The sequence below is a fragment of the Haemorhous mexicanus genome, chromosome 4, assembly GCF_027477595.1.
Source record: "Haemorhous mexicanus isolate bHaeMex1 chromosome 4, bHaeMex1.pri, whole genome shotgun sequence".
Taxonomy (NCBI): Eukaryota; Metazoa; Chordata; class Aves; order Passeriformes; family Fringillidae; genus Haemorhous; species Haemorhous mexicanus.
This window is the reverse complement of record NC_082344.1, coordinates 28,975,200-28,998,431: the sequence shown is the minus strand read 5'-3', so window position 1 is coordinate 28,998,431 and position 23,232 is coordinate 28,975,200. Positions and strand designations below refer to the sequence as shown.

The window sequence follows — 23,232 nt, the reverse complement described above, 5'->3', positions numbered from 1 at the left end:
CTGGACTTGGAGTATGTGCAATATGTCACTCAACGCTAGAACTACAAAGGACACACAGATCTGCCAGGGTCATCCTGGAAGGGACTTCTCTCTCTTTGGATACCACCAAGGAAGAGCTTGGAGGGATGGGCAAATTGGAGCTTCCCAGCAAGGGCTGTGCTTCCAGCCTGCTGCCCGTAGCATCCCACCTCAAACATCTGAGTTGTGCAGTTCCCCTTTAGCCCCTTTCCCTCCCACAAACCAGAAATTACAACAATATGTGGATCCTCACCTCTGCATTGTCATCCTCCCAATTTGGAGGACTAACCAAACTTCTTAGTGGTTCACTAGAGGGAACAGAACCAGAAAAACATGCAGCTGGTCAATTCACAGAGCACAAAGGGCTACCAACAGAACATATAATTGAAGAAATTTAAATAACCCCTTGTTCTGATTTAGCAACATCCCAGCCCAGAAACACAATCAAGAGCAAGAGCTTTTATGTACTGCAAGCATTTCAGTGTTTCACAATCCATAATGTAAGAAACATTTAATAATGACTTCCTGACAGAGAGGAAATGTTTCTCCTGGATTTTACTGGTTTTAAGTTGGTTTGGTTTTCGGGGTTTTTTTGGTTTGGTTTTTTTGTTTGTTTGTTTGGTTTTGTTTTGGTGTTTTTTTGTTGTTGTTGTTTTTGTTGTTGTTACTTCTGTTCCAGACTATGTTTCAAGTCAGAATTCTCCAAACAGAATCAAGTAGAACCCAAAAGATTGGCAGGAACCTCCATCTACCGTACATCAGAAATTACACTTTGGAGAGACTCTATATCTGTCACGTACAATTCAATATCTCGTGGTTCCTGTTGGAGGTTGCTTGCCAGTGAATTCTCTGTTGACCTGGAACAAAGTGAGTACTGCTGGCTCCTTTCCCAGTCCTGCAGTGGGGTAAAAATGTAGACAGAGTAGGAATCGCTTGAAGCCACTCCATCCTGCCTCCCTGTTTATGTTTCCTGAGTAGATTTGGGCTAGAACCTTTTCTTTCCCTTGCTAGCCCTAAACACTTCATGTTGGATGAACCGCTGCTGAGAAACAGAAACGGCAACCACAGAAATTTGGGGCAAAAAGGTTTGCTGCTCTATTGGCACCAGCAAATTGGATTTGGGGTATCTGCAGTCTGTCAGTCAATACTAGAACTACAAGGAACACACAGATCTGCCAGTGCTATCCTGACAAAGGCTTCTCCCTCTATGGACACCACCAAGAAAGGACTTGGAGGGATGGGCAAATTGGAGCTTCCCAGCAAGGGCTGGACTTCCAGTCAGCTGCCCGTGGCATCCCACCTAGGACAACTGAGTTGTGCAGCTCCCCCTCTGTCTCCTCCCCCCCACAAAGCAGAAAGGACAAGAACATGTGATAAGAACATGATGCTTACATCTGTAATGGCATCCTGCCATGTCGGGGGACTCTCAAAACGGTCTGGCCATTCATCAGAGTTAATAGAACTAGAAGAACATGCAGCTGTCAATTTCACAGTGCAAAGAGGGCTTCCAAGACATTGCAAAAATAGAAACAACCCCTTATTCTGATTAAGCAACATCCCAGCTCAGAAACACGGTCAGTGCAAGAGCTTTTATGTACTGCAAGCCTTTCAGTGCAAACCGTAATGTAAGAAACATTCAACAATGATTTCCTGAATGGAGAAGAAAGGTTTCTCCAGGATTTTGCTTTGTTTGTAGGGGTTTTTTTTCCAATACTTCCCTTCCTGACAGGCCACTATGGTTCAAATCAGATTCCATTACACAGAGTCAAGCAGAATCCAATAGTTTGGCAAAAAACCTGCATCTACCATATATCAGAAATTACACTTTGGAGAGACTCTTCATCAGTCACATACTCATTGTTAGCTCTTGGTTCCTCTTCAATGTCTGTCACCCGTATCTCAGCTGAATTTTCTGCTTCTCTGGAGCCAAGTGGGTACTGCTGGCTCTGCTCCCTGTCCTGCACCTGAGAGTTGTCACTCTCCCTCATCCGAGGACTAGCTGGGCCTGCTGGCCGTGCACTAGAGGGAACCAAAAAGAGCGTGCAGCCATTTGAACGCAGAACCAATAATTTCACTGCAGACAAAGAGTTGCCAACATGTAACACCTATTCAGATTTAGCAACATCCCAGCCCAGCTCCACAGCTGTTCCCCGAGCTGCTATGTGCTGCAAGCATTTCAGCATATATCAAGTCGTACTGTTACAAATATTCAACCATGACTTCATGAAAAGAAAAGAAAGGTTTCAGCTGGATTTTGCTATGTGTTTTTTTGGACTCTTTTACTTACTTCTCTGCACTGTATTCCAGGTCTGAAGGTTCTGCACAGACTTCAACAGAACCCAGAAGCTTGGTAAAAACCTGTTCCTACCTTGCATCACAAATTACACTTCAGAGAGACATTTTACTCTCACATACCCATCACTATCTCTTGGCTCCTCTTCGTCACGAGTTGCCACTGGACTAGGGGAATTCTCTGCTGATCTGGAAAGACGTGAGTGCTGCTGGTTCTGCTCCCTGTCCTGCAGGGGTTAAAAATGAAGACAGGGTAGGAAACACTCAAAACAACTCTAACCTACTTCCCTGTATCAGTTCCCTGATTGGATTTGGGCTAGAAGCTTTTCTTTCCCTTGTTAGCTCCAAAAAGGGCAACTTCTGCAGTCATAGCCCTAAACACTTCATGTTGGATGAATAGCTGCTGAAAAAAGGAAACCACAACAGGCACTGGGAGTAAAGAATTCCAGTTTGCTGGAATTTTTTGTTGGCTCCAGGCAAACTGGACTTGGAGTATGTGCACTATGTCACTCAACGCTAGAACTACAAAGGACACACAGATCTGCCAGTGCCATCCTGGAAAGAGCTTCTCCCTCTATGGACACCACCCAGGAGGGACTTGGAGGGATGGGCAAGTTGGAGCTTCCCAGCAAGGGCTGTGCTTCCAGCCTGCTGCCCGTGGCATCCCGCCTCAAACATCTGAGTTGTGCAGCTCCCCTTTTGTCCCTCCCCCTCCCACAAACCAGAAAGGACAAGAACATGTGGATCCTCACCGCTGAGTCCTCATCTGACCAAAATGGACGTTCAAAATTAAATTGCAGCCAATCACTAGAGAGAGCAGAACCAGAAGATCATGCAGCCATTTATTTCTTTGGGCACCAAAGGCTACCAACGCAGAAAACTTTGGTACCTAAAACATCTCCTATTCTGATTAAGCAACATCCCAGCCCAGAAAAACAATCATTCCATGAATTTTTATGAACAGCAAGCATTTCAGTGTGACCAGCCATTCTCTTACATTCAGTGTTAGATAGACAGCTTCTAAGAAGCTAAGGCTTCACAAACAGAGAAGAAAGGCTTCTGCTGGATTCTGCTGGGTTTATTTTAATTCTCTTCCAGGCAGGCCACTATATTCCAGGTCTCAAGTACTTGCACAGAGCCAGGCAGAACCCAAAAGCTTGGCAGAAACCTCCTTCAGCCACTTATCTGACATTAGACACTTTGCTAGACACTTTCTCTCACACATACTCATCATCTTCTGTTGGTTCCTCTTCATCATTTCTTGCCAGTGGCTCAACAGAATCCTCTGATGCTCTGGAAAGATGTGGCTGCTGCTCGCTCTGCTCCCTGTCCTGAAATGGGGTAGAAACGGAGGCACTTAGGAATCACCTGAACACTCTACTTCCTGCTTCCCTTTTTCAGTTCCCTAATTGGATTTGGGCTGGAGCCATTTCTTCCTCTCTTTCTCCTCCAAACTGGCAATTTCCCCTGTGATAGCCTGAACACTACTTATCATGTGAACAGCTACTGAAGAGAAAAAGCCCCATACCCAAACCTGCTCTTGTGTTTGGTGCACGTGGAGCTGGGTCATGAAAAGCATGTTTTAAAATTTGAGGCCTTTTCTTTGCAAAGGTTCAGGATCAACCCATTTAGGATATAACTCCCATGCTGTTTGCTGCACGTTTCTGTTTTGCACAGCAGCAGTGGCATCCCAAATTTGAGCAGATACACTGCACTGTGCTTTGGATCCAAGCATATTCCTTTAAGATAGTAGGGGATCTGGAAAGAATTCCAAATGTGAGCCTTTTAAAAGCTTCTTGGAATAAGAAACCAAATTAATGCATACCCCAGTCAGCTGCAGTTGCATTTTACAGCTCAATGACAGAGGAATCCTAAATAGGTGTTGCGAATAAAACACTTCTTACTTGGGAATCAAAGACTTCCTGTGCTCCCCCTTAAATCATGGAAGCAACAACCTCTTTTAGGTTGTTCACCCACTCTCTGCAAGGAGTTCTCAGGCATGCTGATATGTTCATGAGTGTGTTTGTGGCTGACAGGAATTTGTGTCTAAAGTGGTAAATCAGAGCCTTCTTTCAACCTTTGAGGCCAGGCAAGAAAACTAATTTGAATGCAAGATGGAGAAGAGTGTGCCAGTCACTACTTACCACAGGAGACTCATTGTCACTGATAGTAATGACTTTGGGCTCAGAAGATTCACCTGTGAGATCTATGAATTCTCCACCAGCTGAAGAGATAGAACATTAGAACCAACGTCAGAGATAGCAGAGGAATGCAATGGCTGACTACTGTAGAAAAGGCTGTGGTTGGATTCATTGTGCCCTCAGTCTCTTTTTTTCAGGAATGTGTCCAACATTTCACTCAAGCTTCACCCACCAGAGTCCACAGGGAGTATTGTCAGCCCTGTCCCTCTGAAGGGGCAAAACAACAGGAAGAGCATCTGAGCTCCTCCCAGCTTCTGTTGTATGACAACAGCTTACAGGATGTTCACATCAACTAATGATGTGAATAGAGGGGAATGTTTAGCACACAGGGAAATGAAAACTCAAACCAACACTAGAGGGGATACCAATTTTATGGTACCATGCTGTGGATTGGCTCCTTGAAGGATGGGCCACAGCTAATGACAGGTTTTCCGCATCTTTATCCAGCTAGGGAGATCCCAAACTCAGTGTGCCACCCTCCACTGTGGCAGCTGCAGTGACGGCCAGCTCATCAGAACACTCAGTCAGGACTTTGAGCAGCACCTGAGGACCTTTGCTCCACAGCCCCTCTGCACTAGCAGCCAGTGTATCGAGCTCAGTAACACCAAAACAGCTGTCAGAAGGCTTGCAGTTTAGGAATGCCATACCAGGTGCTTCCTCAATCCCAAGCTTTCCCTTCCTCCCCAGTAAAGGGCCTAGAAACTGGCAAAAGCTCATGGCCACATGGTCTTCAGCCCTCCAGAAGCAGTTTCTGTTCTCACCAGGCTCAAAGGCAGGTGCACCACTTTCCTCAAGGTCTATTGGCTCTGTCCACAAAGTCCCACCTGCGCTGGAGGGCAGCAGCCTGCTCCGTTTCCGAGCTGGTCTGGAACCAAGTGCTCCTCCAGGGCGCTTTCGCTGATGCTGACAGGGAACAAAGCCTTAGCATTTTCTGTGGCATGGATATTAACACATCCCTCGGTTTGTGCAACACCAATGGCAGCACACAAGGATACAGAAAACTCCCCTGCAAAGGCTGGAATACACACCAAATGGTCCTATGGGCCATTCCCACCTGAGCACAGCACAGCAGGGAGAAGACATCACCCCTGATCTCCAACAAGCCGCCTCCCCAAGAGCGAGCCTCTCCCAATGGCTTGAGAATGAGGAGACCAGTTCCCAATTCCAGCAGGTTGCTGCTCCCACCGTAAGCATTTCTGCACTACTGCTAACACCCACAGAAATTCAAAACCTTCACTATTCCAGAACGTCAAGTTACGTGAAGTTTTCAAAGGCTTCTGTTCTTCTGCATTTGCTACAAACTCTTTATATGCTTTCTAGAAGTACCCTGGAAAATGTTTCAAGAATCCTGTTTGCATTGAGTAGCAAAGTACTTACTGAGCTCATGGTGTTTTGTGATCAAAAACTACAATCAAAGTGGGGCAAACACCAGAAAATGAACGTCAGGGATGTGATCAATCCCTTTGGTTCCTTCAGGCAGCCCACTGCAGATTTTTTGGAATGCCAGAAAACTGCTCTTCCAAACCTGTCAGAAAAGTAGAGGGGAGATTATGTATTTGAAATGCCAGCTTTCATGAACACCCCCATGCCCCAAGACTCCCATTCCCGAGTCTCCAGTTCCTGTCCAAAGCCAGAAGGGAAGTCTGTGACTCTGGTGCTTGAGCCCACCTGCAGTCCATCCTCCCACCCTGCAGCCCAGCCCAGCCCCGCAGCATCAGAAGCCTTTCCAAGAACCATCTGCACTCACCTGGACAGTCAGTGCAGAGTTTGGCTCGCAAATGTCCGCAAATCGCTCTCTGTTCCCAGCCGGGATGGAGAAGACAGATGCTCCGCGTCTGCTGCGCAGCAGAGAATCCGTCAACTGGCTCAACAGACTCCGTGCCAACAGAACCTTGGGAGCAAGAGTGCCCCTGGCAACCGGTGGCAACATTCCATGCCCAGCTACGGGTGGCAACATTCCATGCCCAGCTACGGGTGTCCACTGGCCCCACCCGTGGGGGGTTCCAGAGCGCCATGGAGGCACCTCAACCATCACCTGCTGCTGCTGCCACCCACCAGATCAGGCTGTCCAGCCTGGCCTGGAACGTTCCAGGGCATCCACAGCTTCTCTGGGCAGCCTGTTCCAATGTCTCACTGCCCTCACAGCTCTTCCGAACACCTGCTCCCAATCTCCCCCTTCTCATCTCAAACCCTTCCCTTCCCCATCGCTCTCTGCCCCTCTGGGCACGGCAAGGCCGCAGTGAGGCCTCCCCGGACCTGCTCCTCCCCAGGCTGGACAGCCCCGGCTCTGCCAGCCTGGCTGCGGAGCACGGCTGCTCCAGGCCTGCACACATCCATCCCCACGGCCTCCTCCGGCCCTGCTCCACAGGCACATCCTGCTGCTCCTGGGCACAGCTCCACAGGCACATCCTGCTGCTGCTGCTGGGCATGGCTGGGCACAGCTCCACAGGCACATCCTGCTGCTGCTGGGCACAGCTCCACAGGCACATCCTGCTGCTGCTGATGCTGGGCACAGTTTCACAGGCACATCCTGCTGCTGGGCACAGCTCCACAGGCACATCCTGCTGCTCCTGGGCACAGCTCCACAGGCTCATCCTGCTGCTGCTGCTGGGCACAGCCGGGCACAGCTCCACACGTGCAGCCTCAGGCGCAGGGCAGGGACTGAGCTGCACCTCCCGCCACCCTCAGCCTGAGCAACCTGAGCATCACTGGAGCCTTTTTGTGGCTAAAGAAACCCCACCTAACTACACCTCCCCAAAGCAGAAAGAAATTTAAACCCTTCCTTAACCCTCCTCCTCCAGGTTTATTACTCTGTTGCTGTTTTAACTCTTATCAGAGTGTCTTAACATTAACCCTAGTCAATAGCAATTAAAACAAAATCAAGGTTTGTTGGGTTTTTCCCAAATTGTTGAAAAGATCTAAGCATTCTGATCCTTATTTCAAGTCTCTGAAGTCTGGACATTTTCAGATGTTCAACTACTTCTCTACCAGAATTTCCCAACAGGGCTGAGGAGTTTTGCTCTGCTCCCGGGGACAGCACCTTCCTCCTGAGGCCCTGCTCTGCTGTGGAAGGTGGCACAGCAGAAAAAGCAGAATTCCTATTCAGTTTTCCTTCCAGCCACTCTGCCACGGCACCTGTGTTCAGAAGGATGGGCTGGGGCTCCTGAGAGCAGCAGGGAACCCATCTCAGCCCTGCCAGGTGCAGGGCTGCTCCTCAGCCCCTGCTCCCCTTGGGCGCTCTGGGTGTGGGGAGAATGGTGGCAACTGACCCAGCGCTGTGGAGAGCACAAGGATTTGTTCAGCTCATGCTCTGCATGAGGAGGCTCATTTCTTACAAAAGTTTCTCCGTTCTTACAAATCATCCTTTCTGGGTAATTGACAACATGTTGAGTGTTGAAGAACGGGAGGGACGACTTTTCCAGTTTTTGAAAAATCCCAAAGGAGATTTAACACTTTCTGTAGAAATGCTAAGACACTAAAGCAATTCCAAAGATACATTTAATATATGAACAATTAGGCACCTGGTATGACTCCCAAAGCACTGGTTATGAGAAACAAACAAAGTAAATATGCTGTCTCTGGTCTGGGTTTTCAAAGCTCAAAAAACCCACTTCTCCTATGCCTACAGATCAGTGAGGAAATTTTCCTTCTGCTGACAGCTATGCACCAAGACTGAAACCAATCCTACAACTCTTCAGTTACTTTTTGCTAATCAGGGCTCCCCTAGATCAATACTTTCTAGAAATTATATATATATTTATACACATTGAAAGCGTTCATTATTATCCATATACCATAATGTTAAAAGAAAATTGCCCCAGCTTATGATGTTGAACCTTACTAACATCTGTTAAAACCTATTGTAAAATCAGGTCAGTGCCATTTCATTGCAGGTTACTAGAGATCAAACTTGCTTTAGCAAAACTGGTTTCCTTAAATGCTCTTTTTACTGAGAATACCTGGCATTGCATGTCACCTAGGAATACAGCTTTTAGAAAGACAATTTAGACAATTTAGAAAGGCATTTCTGCTTAGTGTCATTGCATCCACCAAGGAGCTAAAAGTCTAGCAAAAATGAGAAACAGAAAACATCTGTGTAAAATTTATGGCCATCCTGTAAGTAAATTATTTTATTTGTGTCTGTTGAAGGATTTTCTTTGAGTAATTTGGACAACTCAAGTAGTTTTTCTTGAAAACAAAATTCAAAAGATCACTTTATCGGGCTATAACTAATGTTTTCATTTTTTTATTAAGATCAAGCCACATAAAAATTAGGGGGTACAATGAACCTTGTTTATTACGACTTCTGCCTACATATGGCAATGTTAAGACTTCTTGAGATATGACTGAGGAAGCAGATAAATAACACACTAAAGACAAAAATTAAAAACCACAATAAAGGATACATGCCCCCACTGATGACCAACTTTTAACACACAGAGGACCTCAGTTCAATTTGGTCATCTGAGTTTTCTGTATCATGGCACCATGAATTTACTGTTGCACTTTTTTACCTGACATCTGCCTTTGCCTCTTTTTATTATTTTTGTGTAACGGAATAATTTTCTTTCCTCTCTTATGCCCAGTTATTGTATCTCTGGACAATTGCATTTCTCTTCAGTGGAACTTAGGATTATACTGCTGTAATTGAAGGAACTGGAACGACAACACAGTTGTACTGCCAACAGCTCAAAGTCAGTAACCAACTACACGCATTCAAAAACACCTTCCTTCAAAAGCCTCCAGATTCTAAGTCTAATGAAACCTTACAACACTCAAGGCAGCAGTTTGTTAATGTACCAGTTATTCTCAAAGAACCTTGCTTTCTTTGGATGTATGCACAACCTGCTACTCTTCCTATCCTCTGAGCAATGAAATCATGACATTTTCACCAAAGTGAGCACCAGAGTCTGCCCTGAGAAATGGAATCCCTCTCACCCCAAGCAGGCCCTGTTTCTTTTTCCCCGTACAACACACGCTGGTCACAAGAACTACAAAGCCTGTGGCTTTAGCACATTGCCCCCAAATCAATGACTAGAGGGAGAGGAAAAGAACGAGCTTCTGACTGCTCCAACCAAGAGCCTTATTTCCACCTGTTAGACAACATCTCTGCCTATCAGCACAGTCCAACAGAGAAGAGCAGACAGACAATATTTCAACTATTCAAAACTTTATTTAAATTGAATTCAGCAAAAAATGAAACTATGTGCAGGAAGAACTATATACATAAAGAAACAGGAAGAACTATATACATAAAGACTATTGTCCAAGATCCATCTGAGTGTGTCCTGAGAAGCAGAAGCACTCATATATAAATGGGAATATACAGATCTGGAGTAAGTTCCACCCTGCAGGTTGGGCACCTGTGAGTAGTCTCCAGGGCAATAGGGAGGCATCTACTGCAGAAGACATGGCCACACAGGGTCACCACAAGCTGTTGTCCATGTTGTAGAATCTGGAGGAAAGAAAATCACAACATGTATTGGGAGGAAAGAATTTGATTTTGCTGCTCTATTGCCACCAGAGGCTCTATTTAGAGCATCTGGAATCAGTTGGAATAATGAATGAGGGACCCACAGATGTGCCAGTGCCATTTTGGCAAAGGCTTCTCCCTCAACATTCACCATCAAGAAGTGACTTGTGGAGCTTCACAGCAAGGGCTGTGCCTCCAGCCAGCTGCCCACAGCATCCCACATCATCCAGCTGACTTGTGCAGCTCCCCTTCTGCCCTTCTCCTCCCACAAAGCAGAAAGGACAACAGCTGGTGGATCCTTACCTCGGAGTAAAATTCCATGCAAATTGGACACCTAATGACAACTCCTTGCTGTGCACTGGAGGAAACAGAACTAGAAAGAACATGCAGCTGGTAAGATCACCACACTTCAATGCTTATTGATACATAAAATCTCATGTAATCATGCAACTGCACTGACTAGCCATGACACATTTCCTCTAAGAACCCTGCTGCCTTTAAGTCTCTGTGTGCTGCATTTAATGAGGATTTGGGGCCTCCCTGCTTTGAGGGAAAGGGTGTCCTGCTTTTCACCAGGAGAAAGGTGCAGGCAGGCACCCTGCTCTGGGATTTGAAGTAACAGCAGTCTCTAGCACTGGCCAGTTGCTGTGTGGCAGCTTTGACTTCCAGCAGGTCACCAGTAAGAGCTTTGTGACTACAGCATCCAGCTGTCCTCTGGGAATGCTTCACCCCAGAATATTCATTCCAGGATCCAGTTCTAAATTACAGAGTAACAGCTCTGGCAACATCCTGCCCTGGGAAGGAGCCTTTGGTCAATTTTAAATGCTGCAGCACTGAGCTCTTTCAGCCTTACCTAAACAGAGCAGCTACACTCAGCAACTGAGAAGCTTGAGACTGAAGGAACAAAACATTCCTTTTTCATATTAACCAGGTGGTGGCATTTGTTCACCAACAGACTTAACAACCAAAACTTAAACATCTACAAATTCATTGGCAAAATGCATTATGGTTTAGAATAGTAGAAGCCCTTTAGGTGGCATTTTTAAGGCCTGACACCTGAAAGTTCCATACTGAAGTTCTCTCCTATATTGCCTTTCCAGAAGGCTCAAAGCACACCAGTAATATTAAAACCTCTGTCTTTCCCCCCACCCCAAAAAAACACTTTAGAAAAGCTTATACCATAATTCTCATGTTCTTTGTCTTCCCTAGTGACACAGGCACCTGGTTTAATCAGTCTAATGACTTGCATCTTTCTTATCCTGATGGAGTGCTCCTACAGCAGGGCTTTCCTGTTTCTCTGCAGCTTGGGGATTTTACTGTGCAGGATTTTACCCAACCTGAACTGCAAGATCTCCACCACAGAAGCAAACAAATCAGGGCTTATGACACCCAGCACTGGCCATAAAAGCATGACCTCCACAGCTGCCTCTGTGCAAGTCTACCTTGGGAAGAAGGGCTCCAGCTCCAGGAGAAAGGCAACCAGCTGGCACCATTCCAGCAGGGAATTTCTACTGGAATTTGCCCAGCTGCTGCCTGCCAGTTCCATGATGCCAAGCCCACGTGATAACATTTCATTTCCACATCTAACATCACTACCAGAGCTTGTCAGGAAAAGCAAATGCAATAGTGAGCCATGGCCTGTGACCAATCCCCCCCCTTCCTTGCCATACCCCCACCCTCATCTCTAAGGCTCTGTGCAAAGTTGTACATCTGCTCTGGGCTGCCTTTTTCTCCCAAAATGCAAACGGTATCATTTGATCGTCATGCAACATGGGAGAAAGAGGGAAATAAGTAGAGTATGGGAAGGCCTCAAAGATAAACCAGGCATACTTGTAGAACTTAGTCCTACACAGGAAAGAAAGAAAGGCACAGAACTCTGTGTTTGGTAGGGCATGAGCCATACATACTCCGATTGTGCAGTGTCCTCCTCTGCTGCTCCCTGTTCTGCAGGGGCTGGGTCAGCCACAGGTGCATCATGAGCTCCTGTTCCATTACCAGAGCCATCCACCTGCTCCTGGCTGTTCAGTGTAACATTTCTGCTTTCCTGTCCATACACTGTAATTTAATTTTCAGAAATTAGATCTCTTATTCTCTCTCTCCCTGGAGCTACCCTTGAAATGAGTTATATAAATAGTCAGCAATGCTTCCTATTTGAAATGGACTCTATTCAGCTGGTTTAAAAACAAGCATAAACAAGCTACTTTCCCAAATTCTAAGAGTGGACCCTTCCACACATTGTGGCTCCTCTGCTACAAAACAACACAAAATTTTTGCTCTGTTCAGCCTACACACAGCTAAAAAAGGTGACCTGAGATTCTCAAAGACAGTCCATGGAAACTAAAAATTACTTGAAGCAGTATGCCCTTAGAAAATTGTCATTATCTTCCTCCTTAATTAAGCTAATTTAAGAATGGAGTTATATGTGATGCAAAATGCAGAATATGTAAAAGATTTCTTAAGGAAGGATGCCGCTTGTATTCATGTTTGATCTTTATGTATGTTCAAGCCAAATCAACTGGGAGATATGGTCCATTAAATAGACAACAACTCACAAACAAGATCTAAGTGATGCCCATGGGGCAGAAAAACAAATTCCTTGTTGGTAGAATTGCCTTGTTAAGGTTCAGGGCTTGACATGCTTCAAGGAGCTCAGACCCAGGGAAGGCTTAACAAAGTTTGGGGAGAAGGATGCCCACTGAGAGTGGACACAAAGAATGCAAAGAATGCAGAATTGAGGGGCCCCATGGAAATCTGGAACAACTCCCAGGATAAGGAACTAAGAAACCCAACTGTCCTGAAATCAGCTCTGACTGGTAAAAAGTAATTCCTGCAGGGGGAGATTGCGACCACCGACTCGTGGAGCGGCAACTCAAGAACCTCCCCAGCCCAAAAGAAGAGGCAGACTGAGCAATGCACTCAGTGGACTAATTACAGTGAGAAGAGAGACAATCACTAACCAAAAGAAGACAAAATACTGGCTAAGAAGATAACCATGTCACTTGCAACCACTTAATGCTAATTTCTTTCTTGGTTTAAATTTATAAATAATAGAAGTTCTTTTGGAAGTGGGTGTGTCTGATTTGTGAAATACCACTGAGCGCCCAGACTGGTGAAACACTGAAACCAGCATCCAATGTCTCTCTCAAGTGGCTCATCATTTACCTGTTGCACCCCAGTAACAAATCCAATTTTTGTGGACCACACATTGACCAAGTTACTGGGAGAACCATTTCTAATGGCCTGGTCTGTAACAGCCAAAGGGTCAAGAACTGCTGTTTGCTCCTTAACTCTCAGAAACCCCAGGCAACGATGACCTCTGCAACTCCAGGGTCCATGTCACACTAACCAATCGCTAATCAATTAAAATTGCAGGAGGCATTACCACATTAAAGTTCCTTCTGCATAAGTGTTCAGCTACCACTTTTCTTGCAGGGATTTCCCACTGGGACTGACAGAGGCCATCACACACACATCGCATCCATTCTCTAAGACACAGGCCAGAGGCTTTAGCCCTGTGCTTTGCCTTTTGCTGAAAAGAAGTTTCAATCCCTGCTGCTCGACTTTCTTGGAAAAGAACAACAAAAATAACTATCACATTTTAGATAAAAGTCCATTACCAACTGTAAAACATCACCTCACCTTCAGGAAACTTCAATCGATGCACATGGGAAGGGAGAGAAAAGGAAGATACAATTAGATTTGGTGATCCCCCCTGGTGCTGCCCTCAAACCTCAGCTCAGAAAGCAGTTACAGCAGGGGAGTTGGGGAAGGGTAGGGTATCACCCTCTATGTTTGGTTAAGAGCATTCAAAGCAGTAGCACAAAGAGCTGCTGCCCTGAATAACAAAGAAGTGGGTGCTGCTGATTCTGCTCTCATTGCTGCAACAGGGTAGAAATAGAGGCAGCTTAGGAACCCCCTGAACACCCTCCTCCCTGGTCCCCTGTTCCTGTTCCCTATTTAGATTTGACCTGGAGCTGTTTCTTTCCCTTGTTCTCCCCAAAACTGGCAAATTCTGCTATGAGAACCTTAACACTTCATGTTAGCTGTACAACTGCTGAAGAAAGGAAGTCACAACAGAAATTTGGGAGTAAAGAATTCCAGTTTGCTGCTCTATTGGCACCCAGGAAACTGGACTTGGAGTATGTGCAATATGTCACTCAACGCTAGAACTACAAAGGACACACAGATCTGCCAGTGTCATCCTGGAAGGGGCTTCTCTCTCTATGGATACCACCAAGGAGGAGCTTGGAGGGATGGGCAAGTTGGAGCTTCCCAGCAAGGGCTGTGCTTCCAGCCTGCTGCCCGTAGCATCCCACCTCAAACATCTGAGTTGTGCAGTTCCCCTTTAGCCCCTTTCCCTCCCACAAACCAGAAAGGACAACAATATGTGGATCCTCACCTCTGCATTGTCATCCTCCCAATTTGGAGGACTAACCAAACTTCTTAGTGGTTCACTAGAGGGAACAGAACCAGAAAAACATGCAGCTGGTCAATTTCACAGAGCACAAAGGGCTACCAACAGAACATATAATTGAAGAAATTTAAATAACCCCTTGTTCTGATTTAGCAACATCCCAGCCCAGAAACACAATCAAGTGCAAGAGCTTTTATGTACTGCAAGCATTTCAGTGTATCACAATCCATAATGTAAGAAACATTTAATAATGACTTCCTGACAGAGAGGAAATGTTTCTCCTGGATTTTACTGGTTTTAAGTTGGTTTGGTTTTCGGGGTTTTTTTGGTTTGGTTTTTTTGTTTGTTTGTTTGGTTTTGTTTTGGTGTTTTTTTGTTGTTGTTGTTTTTGTTGTTGTTACTTCTGTTCCAGACTATGTTTCAAGTCAGAATTCTCCAAACAGAATCAAGTAGAACCCAAAAGATTGGCAGGAACCTCCATCTACCGTACATCAGAAATTACACTTTGGAGAGACTCTATATCTGTCACGTACAATTCAATATCTCGTGGTTCCTGTTGGAGGTTGCTTGCCAGTGAATTCTCTGTTGACCTGGAACGAAGTGAGTACTGCTGGCTCCTTTCCCAGTCCTGCAGTGGGGTAAAAATGTAGACAGAGTAGGAATCGCTTGAAGCCACTCCATCCTGCCTCCCTGTTTATGTTTCCTGAGTAGATTTGGGCTAGAACCTTTTCTTTCCCTTGCTAGCCCTAAACACTTCATGTTGGATGAACCGCTGCTGAGAAACAGAAACGGCAACCACAGAAATTTGGGGCAAAAAGGTTTGCTGCTCTATTGGCACCAGCAAATTGGATTTGGGGTATCTGCAGTCTGTCAGTCAATACTAGAACTACAAGGAACACACAGATCTGCCAGTGCTATCCTGACAAAGGCTTCTCCCTCTATGGACACCACCAAGAAAGGACTTGGAGGGATGGGCAAATTGGAGCTTCCCAGCAAGGGCTGGACTTCCAGTCAGCTGCCCGTGGCATCCCACCTAGGACAACTGAGTTGTGCAGCTCCCCCTCTGTCTCCTCCCCCCCACAAAGCAGAAAGGACAAGAACATGTGATAAGAACATGATGCTTACATCTGTAATGGCATCCTGCCATGTCGGGGGACTCTCAAAACGGTCTGGCCATTCATCAGAGTTAATAGAACTAGAAGAACATGCAGCTGTCAATTTCGCAGTGCAAAGAGGGCTTCCAAGACATTGCAAAAATAGAAACAACCCCTTATTCTGATTAAGCAACATCCCAGCTCAGAAACACGGTCAGTGCAAGAGCTTTTATGTACTGCAAGCCTTTCAGTGCAAACCGTAATGTAAGAAACATTCAACAATGATTTCCTGAATGGAGAAGAAAGGTTTCTCCAGGATTTTGCTTTGTTTGTAGGGGTTTTTTTTCCAATACTTCCCTTCCTGACAGGCCACTATGGTTCAAATCAGATTCCATTACACAGAGTCAAGCAGAATCCAATAGTTTGGCAAAAAACCTGCATCTACCATATATCAGAAATTACACTTTGGAGAGACTCTTCATCAGTCACATACTCATTGTTAGCTCTTGGTTCCTCTTCAATGTCTGTCACCCGTATCTCAGCTGAATTTTCTGCTTCTCTGGAGCCAAGTGGGTACTGCTGGCTCTGCTCCCTGTCCTGCACCTGAGAGTTGTCACTCTCCCTCATCCGAGGACTAGCTGGGCCTGCTGGCCGTGCACTAGAGGGAACCAAAAAGAGCGTGCAGCCATTTGAACGCAGAACCAATAATTTCACTGCAGACAAAGAGTTGCCAACATGTAACACCTATTCAGATTTAGCAACATCCCAGCCCAGCTCCACAGCTGTTCCCCGAGCTGCTATGTGCTGCAAGCATTTCAGCATATATCAAGTCGTACTGTTACAAATATTCAACCATGACTTCATGAAAAGAAAAGAAAGGTTTCAGCTGGATTTTGCTATGTGTTTTTTTGGACTCTTTTACTTACTTCTCTGCACTGTATTCCAGGTCTGAAGGTTCTGCACAGACTTCAACAGAACCCAGAAGCTTGGTAAAAACCTGTTCCTACCTTGCATCACAAATTACACTTCAGAGAGACATTTTACTCTCACATACCCATCACTATCTCTTGGCTCCTCTTCGTCACGAGTTGCCACTGGACTAGGGGAATTCTCTGCTGATCTGGAAAGACGTGAGTGCTGCTGGTTCTGCTCCCTGTCCTGCAGGGGTTAAAAATGAAAACAGGGTAGGAAACACTCAAAACAACTCTAACCTACTTCCCTGTATCAGTTCCCTGATTGGATTTGGGCTAGAAGCTTTTCTTTCCCTTGTTAGCTCCAAAAAGGGCAACTTCTGCAGTCATAGCCCTAAACACTTCATGTTGGATGAATAGCTGCTGAAAAAAGGAAACCACAACAGGCACTGGGAGTAAAGAATTCCAGTTTGCTGGAATTTTTTGTTGGCTCCAGGCAAACTGGACTTGGAGTATGTGCACTATGTCACTCAACGCTAGAACTACAAAGGACACACAGATCTGCCAGTGCCATCCTGGAAAGAGCTTCTCCCTCTATGGACACCACCCAGGAGGGACTTGGAGGGATGGGCAAGTTGGAGCTTCCCAGCAAGGGCTGTGCTTCCAGCCTGCTGCCCGTGGCATCCCGCCTCAAACATCTGAGTTGTGCAGCTCCCCTTTTGTCTCTCCCCCTCCCACAAACCAGAAAGGACAAGAACATGTGGATCCTCACCGCTGAGTCCTCATCTGACCAAAATGGACGTTCAAAATTAAATTGCAGCCAATCACTAGAGAGAGCAGAACCAGAAGATCATGCAGCCATTTATTTCTTTGGGCACCAAAGGCTACCAACGCAGAAAACTTTGGTACCTAAAACATCTCCTATTCTGATTAAGCAACATCCCAGCCCAGAAAAACAATCATTCCATGAATTTTTATGAACAGCAAGCATTTCAGTGTGACCAGCCATTCTCTTACATTCAGTGTTAGATAGACAGCTTCTAAGAAGCTAAGGCTTCACAAACAGAGAAGAAAGGCTTCTGCTGGATTCTGCTGGGTTTATTTTAATTCTCTTCCAGGCAGGCCACTATATTCCAGGTCTCAAGTACTTGCACAGAGCCAGGTAGAACCCAAAAGCTTGGCAGAAACCTCCTTCAGCCACTTATCTGACATTAGACACTTTGCTAGACACTTTCTCTCACACATACTCATCATCTTCTGTTGGTTCCTCTTCATCATTCCTTGCCAGTGGCTCAACAGAATCCTCTGATGCTCTGGAAAGATGTGGCTGCTGCTCGCTCTGCTCCCTGTCCTGAAATGGGGTAGAAACGGAGGCACTTAGGAATCACCTGAACACTCTACTTCCTGCTTCCCTTTTTCAGTTCCCTAATTGGATTTGGGCTGGAGCCATTTCTTCCTCTCTTTCTCCTCCAAACTGGCAATTTCACCTGTGATAGCCTGAACACTACTTATCATGTGAACAGCTACTGAAGAGAAAAAGCCCCATACCCAAACCTGCTCTTGTGTTTGGTGCACGTGGAGCTGGGTCATGAAAAGCATGTTGTAAAATTTGAGGCCTTTTCTTTGCAAAGGTTCAGGATCAACCCATTTAGGATATAACTCCCATGCTGTTTGCTGCACGTTTCTATTTTGCACAGCAGCAGTGGCATCCCAAATTTGAGCAGATACACTGCACTGTGCTTTGGATCCAAGCATATTCCTTTAAGATAGTAGGGGATCTGGAAAGAATTCCAAATGTGAGCCTTTTAAAAGCTTCTTGGAATAAGAAACCAAATTAATGCATACCCCAGTCAGCTGCAGTTGCATTTTACAGCTCAATGACAGAGGAATCCTAAATAGGTGTTGCGAATAAAACACTTCTTACTTGGGAATCAAAGACTTCCTGTGCTCCCCCTTAAATCATGGAAGCAACAACCTCTTTTAGGTTGTTCACCCACTCTCTGCAAGGAGTTCTCAGGCATGCTGATATGTTCATGAGTGTGTTTGTGGCTGACAGGAATTTGTGTCTAAAGTGGTAAATCAGAGCCTTCTTTCAACCTTTGAGGCCAGGCAAGAAAACTAATTTGAATGCAAGATGGAGAAGAGTGTGCCAGTCACTACTTACCACAGGAGACTCATTGTCACTGATAGTAATGACTTTGGGCTCAGAAGATTCACCTGTGAGATCTATGAATTCTCCACCAGCTGAAGAGATAGAACATTAGAACCAACGTCAGAGATAGCAGAGGAATGCAATGGCTGACTACTGTAGAAAAGGCTGTGGTTGGATTCATTGTGCCCTCAGTCTCTTTTTTTCAGGAATGTGTCCAACATTTCACTCAAGCTTCACCCACCAGAGTCCACAGGGAGTATTGTCAGCCCTGTCCCTCTGAAGGGGCAAAACAACAGGAAGAGCATCTGAGCTCCTCCCAGCTTCTGTTGTATGACAACAGCTTACAGGATGTTCACATCAACTAATGATGTGAATAGAGGGGAATGTTTAGCACACAGGGAAATGAAAACTCAAACCAACACTAGAGGGGATACCAATTTTATGGTACCATGCTGTGGATTGGCTCCTTGAAGGATGGGCCACAGCTAATGACAGGTTTTCCGCATCTTTATCCAGCTAGGGAGATCCCAAACTCAGTGTGCCACCCTCCACTGTGGCAGCTGCAGTGACGGCCAGCTCATCAGAACACTCAGTCAGGACTTTGAGCAGCACCTGAGGACCTTTGCTCCACAGCCCCTCTGCACTAGCAGCCAGTGTATCGAGCTCAGTAACACCAAAACAGCTGTCAGAAGGCTTGCAGTTTAGGAATGCCATACCAGGTGCTTCCTCAATCCCAAGCTTTCCCTTCCTCCCCAGTAAAGGGCCTAGAAACTGGCAAAAGCTCATGGCCACATGGTCTTCAGCCCTCCAGAAGCAGTTTCTGTTCTCACCAGGCTCAAAGGCAGGTGCACCACTTTCCTCAAGGTCTATTGGCTCTGTCCACAAAGTCCCACCTGCGCTGGAGGGCAGCAGCCTGCTCCGTTTCCGAGCTGGTCTGGAACCAAGTGCTCCTCCAGGGCGCTTTCGCTGATGCTGACAGGGAACAAAGCCTTAGCATTTTCTGTGGCATGGATATTAACACATCCCTCGGTTTGTGCAACACCAATGGCAGCACACAAGGATACAGAAAACTCCCCTGCAAAGGCTGGAATACACACCAAATGGTCCTATGGGCCATTCCCACCTGAGCACAGCACAGCAGGGAAAAGACATCACCCCTGATCTCCAACAAGCCGCCTCCCCAAGAGCGAGCCTCTCCCAATGGCTTGAGAATGAGGAGACCAGTTCCCAATTCCAGCAGGTTGCTGCTCCCACCGTAAGCATTTCTGCACTACTGCTAACACCCACAGAAATTCAAAACCTTCACTATTCCAGAACGTCAAGTTACGTGAAGTTTTCAAAGGCTTCTGTTCTTCTGCATTTGCTACAAACTCTTGATATGCTTTCTAGAAGTACCCTGGAAAATGTTTCAAGAATCCTGTTTGCATTGAGTAGCAAAGTACTTACTGAGCTCATGGTGTTTTGTGATCAAAAACTACAATCAAAGTGGGGCAAACACCAGAAAATGAACGTCAGGGATGTGATCAATCCCTTTGGTTCCTTCAGGCAGCCCACTGCAGATTTTTTGGAATGCCAGAAAACTGCTCTTCCAAACCTGTCAGAAAAGTAGAGGGGAGATTATGTATTTGAAATGCCAGCTTTCATGAACACCCCCATGCCCCAAGACTCCCATTCCCGAGTCTCTAGTTCCTGTCCAAAGCCAGAAGGGAAGTCTGTGACTCTGGTGCTTGAGCCCACCTGCAGTCCATCCTCCCACCCTGCAGCCCAGCCCAGCCCCTCAGCATCAGAAGCCTTTCCAAGAACCATCTGCACTCACCTGGACAGTCAGTGCAGAGTTTGGCTCGCAAATGTCCGCAAATCGCTCTCTGTTCCCAGCCGGGATGGAGAAGACAGATGCTCTGCGTCTGCTGCGCAGCAGAGAATCCGTCAACTGGCTCAACAGACTCCGTGCCAACAGAACCTTGGGAGCAAGAGTGCCCCTGGCAACCGGTGGCAACATTCCATGCCCAGCTACGGGTGGCAACATTCCATGCCCAGCTACGGGTGTCCACTGGCCCCACCCGTGGGGGGTTCCAGAGCGCCATGGAGGCACCTCAACCATCACCTGCTGCTGCTGCCACCCACCAGATCAGGCTGTCCAGCCTGGCCTGGAACGTTCCAGGGCATCCACAGCTTCTCTGGGCAGCCTGTTCCAATGTCTCACTGCCCTCACAGCTCTTCCGAACACCTGCTCCCAATCTCCCCCTTCTCATCTCAAACCCTTCCCTTCCCCATCGCTCTCTGCCCCTCTGGGCACGGCAAGGCCGCAGTGAGGCCTCCCCGGACCTGCTCCTCCCCAGGCTGGACAGCCCCGGCTCTGCCAGCCTGGCTGCGGAGCACGGCTGCTCCAGGCCTGCACACATCCATCCCCACGGCCTCCTCCGGCCCTGCTCCACAGGCACATCCTGCTGCTCCTGGGCACAGCTCCACAGGCACATCCTGCTGCTGCTGGGCACAGCTCACAGGCACATCCTGCTGCTGCTGCTGGGCATGGCTGGGCACAGCTCCACAGGCACATCCTGCTGCTGCTGGGCACAGCTCCACAGGCACATCCTGCTGCTGCTTATGCTGGGCACAGTTTCACAGGCACATCCTGCTGCTGGGCACAGCTCCACAGGCACATCCTGCTGCTCCTGGGCACAGCTCCACAGGCTCATCCTGCTGCTGCTGCTGGGCACAGCCGGGCACAGCTCCACACGTGCAGCCTCAGGCGCAGGGCAGGGACTGAGCTGCACCTCCCGCCACCCTCAGCCTGAGCAACCTGAGCATCACTGGAGCCTTTTTGTGGCTAAAGAAACCCCACCTAACTACACCTCCCCAAAGCAGAAAGAAATTTAAACCCTTCCTTAACCCTCCTCCTCCAGGTTTATTACTCTGTTGCTGTTTTAACTCTTATCAGAGTGTCTTAACATTAACCCTAGTCAATAGCAATTAAAACAAAATCAAGGTTTGTTGGGTTTTTCCCAAATTGTTGAAAAGATCTAAGCATTCTGATCCTTATTTCAAGTCTCTGAAGTCTGGACATTTTCAGATGTTCAACTACTTCTCTACCAGAATTTCCCAACAGGGCTGAGGAGTTTTGCTCTGCTCCCGGGGACAGCACCTTCCTCCTGAGGCCCTGCTCTGCTGTGGAAGGTGGCACAGCAGAAAAAGCAGAATTCCTATTCAGTTTTCCTTCCAGCCACTCTGCCACGGCACCTGTGTTCAGAAGGATGGGCTGGGGCTCCTGAGAGCAGCAGGGAACCCATCTCAGCCCTGCCAGGTGCAGGGCTGCTCCTCAGCCCCTGCTCCCCTTGGGCGCTCTGGGTGTGGGGAGAATGGTGGCAACTGACCCAGCGCTGTGGAGAGCACAAGGATTTGTTCAGCTCATGCTCTGCATGAGGAGGCTCATTTCTTACAAAAGTTTCTCCGTTCTTACAAATCATCCTTTCTGGGTAATTGACAGCATGTTGAGTGTTGAAGAACGGGAGGGACGACTTTTCCAGTTTTTGAAAAATCCCAAAGGAGATTTAACACTTTCTGTAGAAATGCTAAGACACTAAAGCAATTCCAAAGATACATTTAATATATGAACAATTAGACACCTGGTATGACTCCCAAAGCACTGGTTATGAGAAACAAACAAAGTAAATATGCTGTCTCTGGTCTGGGTTTTCAAAGCTCAAAAAACCCACTTCTCCTATGCCTACAGATCAGTGAGGAAATTTTCCTTCTGCTGACAGCTATGCACCAAGACTGAAACCAATCCTACAACTCTTCAGTTACTTTTTGCTAATCAGGGCTCCCCTAGATCAATACTTTCTAGAAATTATATATATATATTTATACACATTGAAAGCGTTCATTATTATCCATATACCATAATGTTAAAAGAAAATTGCCCCAGCTTATGATGTTGAACCTTACTAACATCTGTTAAAACCTATTGTAAAATCAGGTCAGTGCCATTTCATTGCAGGTTACTAGAGATCAAACTTGCTTTACCAAAACTGGTTTCCTTAAATGCTCTTTTTACTGAGAATACCTGGCATTGCATGTCACCTAGGAATACAGCTTTTAGAAAGACAATTTAGACAATTTAGAAAGGCATTTCTGCTTAGTGTCATTGCATCCACCAAGGAGCTAAAAGTCTAGCAAAAATGAGAAACAGAAAACATCTGTGTAAAATTTATGGCCATCCTGTAAGTAAATTATTTTATTTGTGTCTGTTGAAGGATTTTCTTTGAGTAATTTGGACAACTCAAGTAGTTTTTCTTGAAAACAAAATTCAAAAGATCACTTTATCGGGCTAATACTAATGTTTTCATTTTTTTATTAAGATCAAGCCACATAAAAATTAGGGGGTACAATGAACCTTGTTTATTACGACTTCTGCCTACATATGGCAATGTTAAGACTTCTTGAGATATGACTGAGGAAGCAGATAAATAACACACTAAAGACAAAAATTAAAAACCACAATAAAGGATACATGCCCCCACTGATGACCAACTTTTAACACACAGAGGACCTCAGTTCAATTTGGTCATCTGAGTTTTCTGTATCATGGCACCATGAATTTACTGTTGCATTTTTTACCTGACATCTGCCTTTGCCTCTTTTTATTATTTTTGTGTAACGGAATAATTTTCTTTCCTC

At 46.2% G+C, this 23,232-nt stretch overlaps 1 long non-coding RNA gene across 1 annotated transcript; it reads right to left on the bottom strand.

Moving 5' to 3' along the window:
• Window positions 1–9,664: 9,664 nt before the first annotated feature.
• Window positions 9,665–14,019, bottom strand: LOC132326268 (uncharacterized). The gene is made up of 2 exons (XR_009486196.1): window positions 10,288–14,019; window positions 9,665–9,966 (listed from the first exon to the last, which is right to left on the bottom strand). It is a non-coding gene; the product is annotated as an uncharacterized LOC132326268 (long non-coding RNA).
• Between the last annotated feature and the right edge of the window lie 9,213 nt (window positions 14,020–23,232).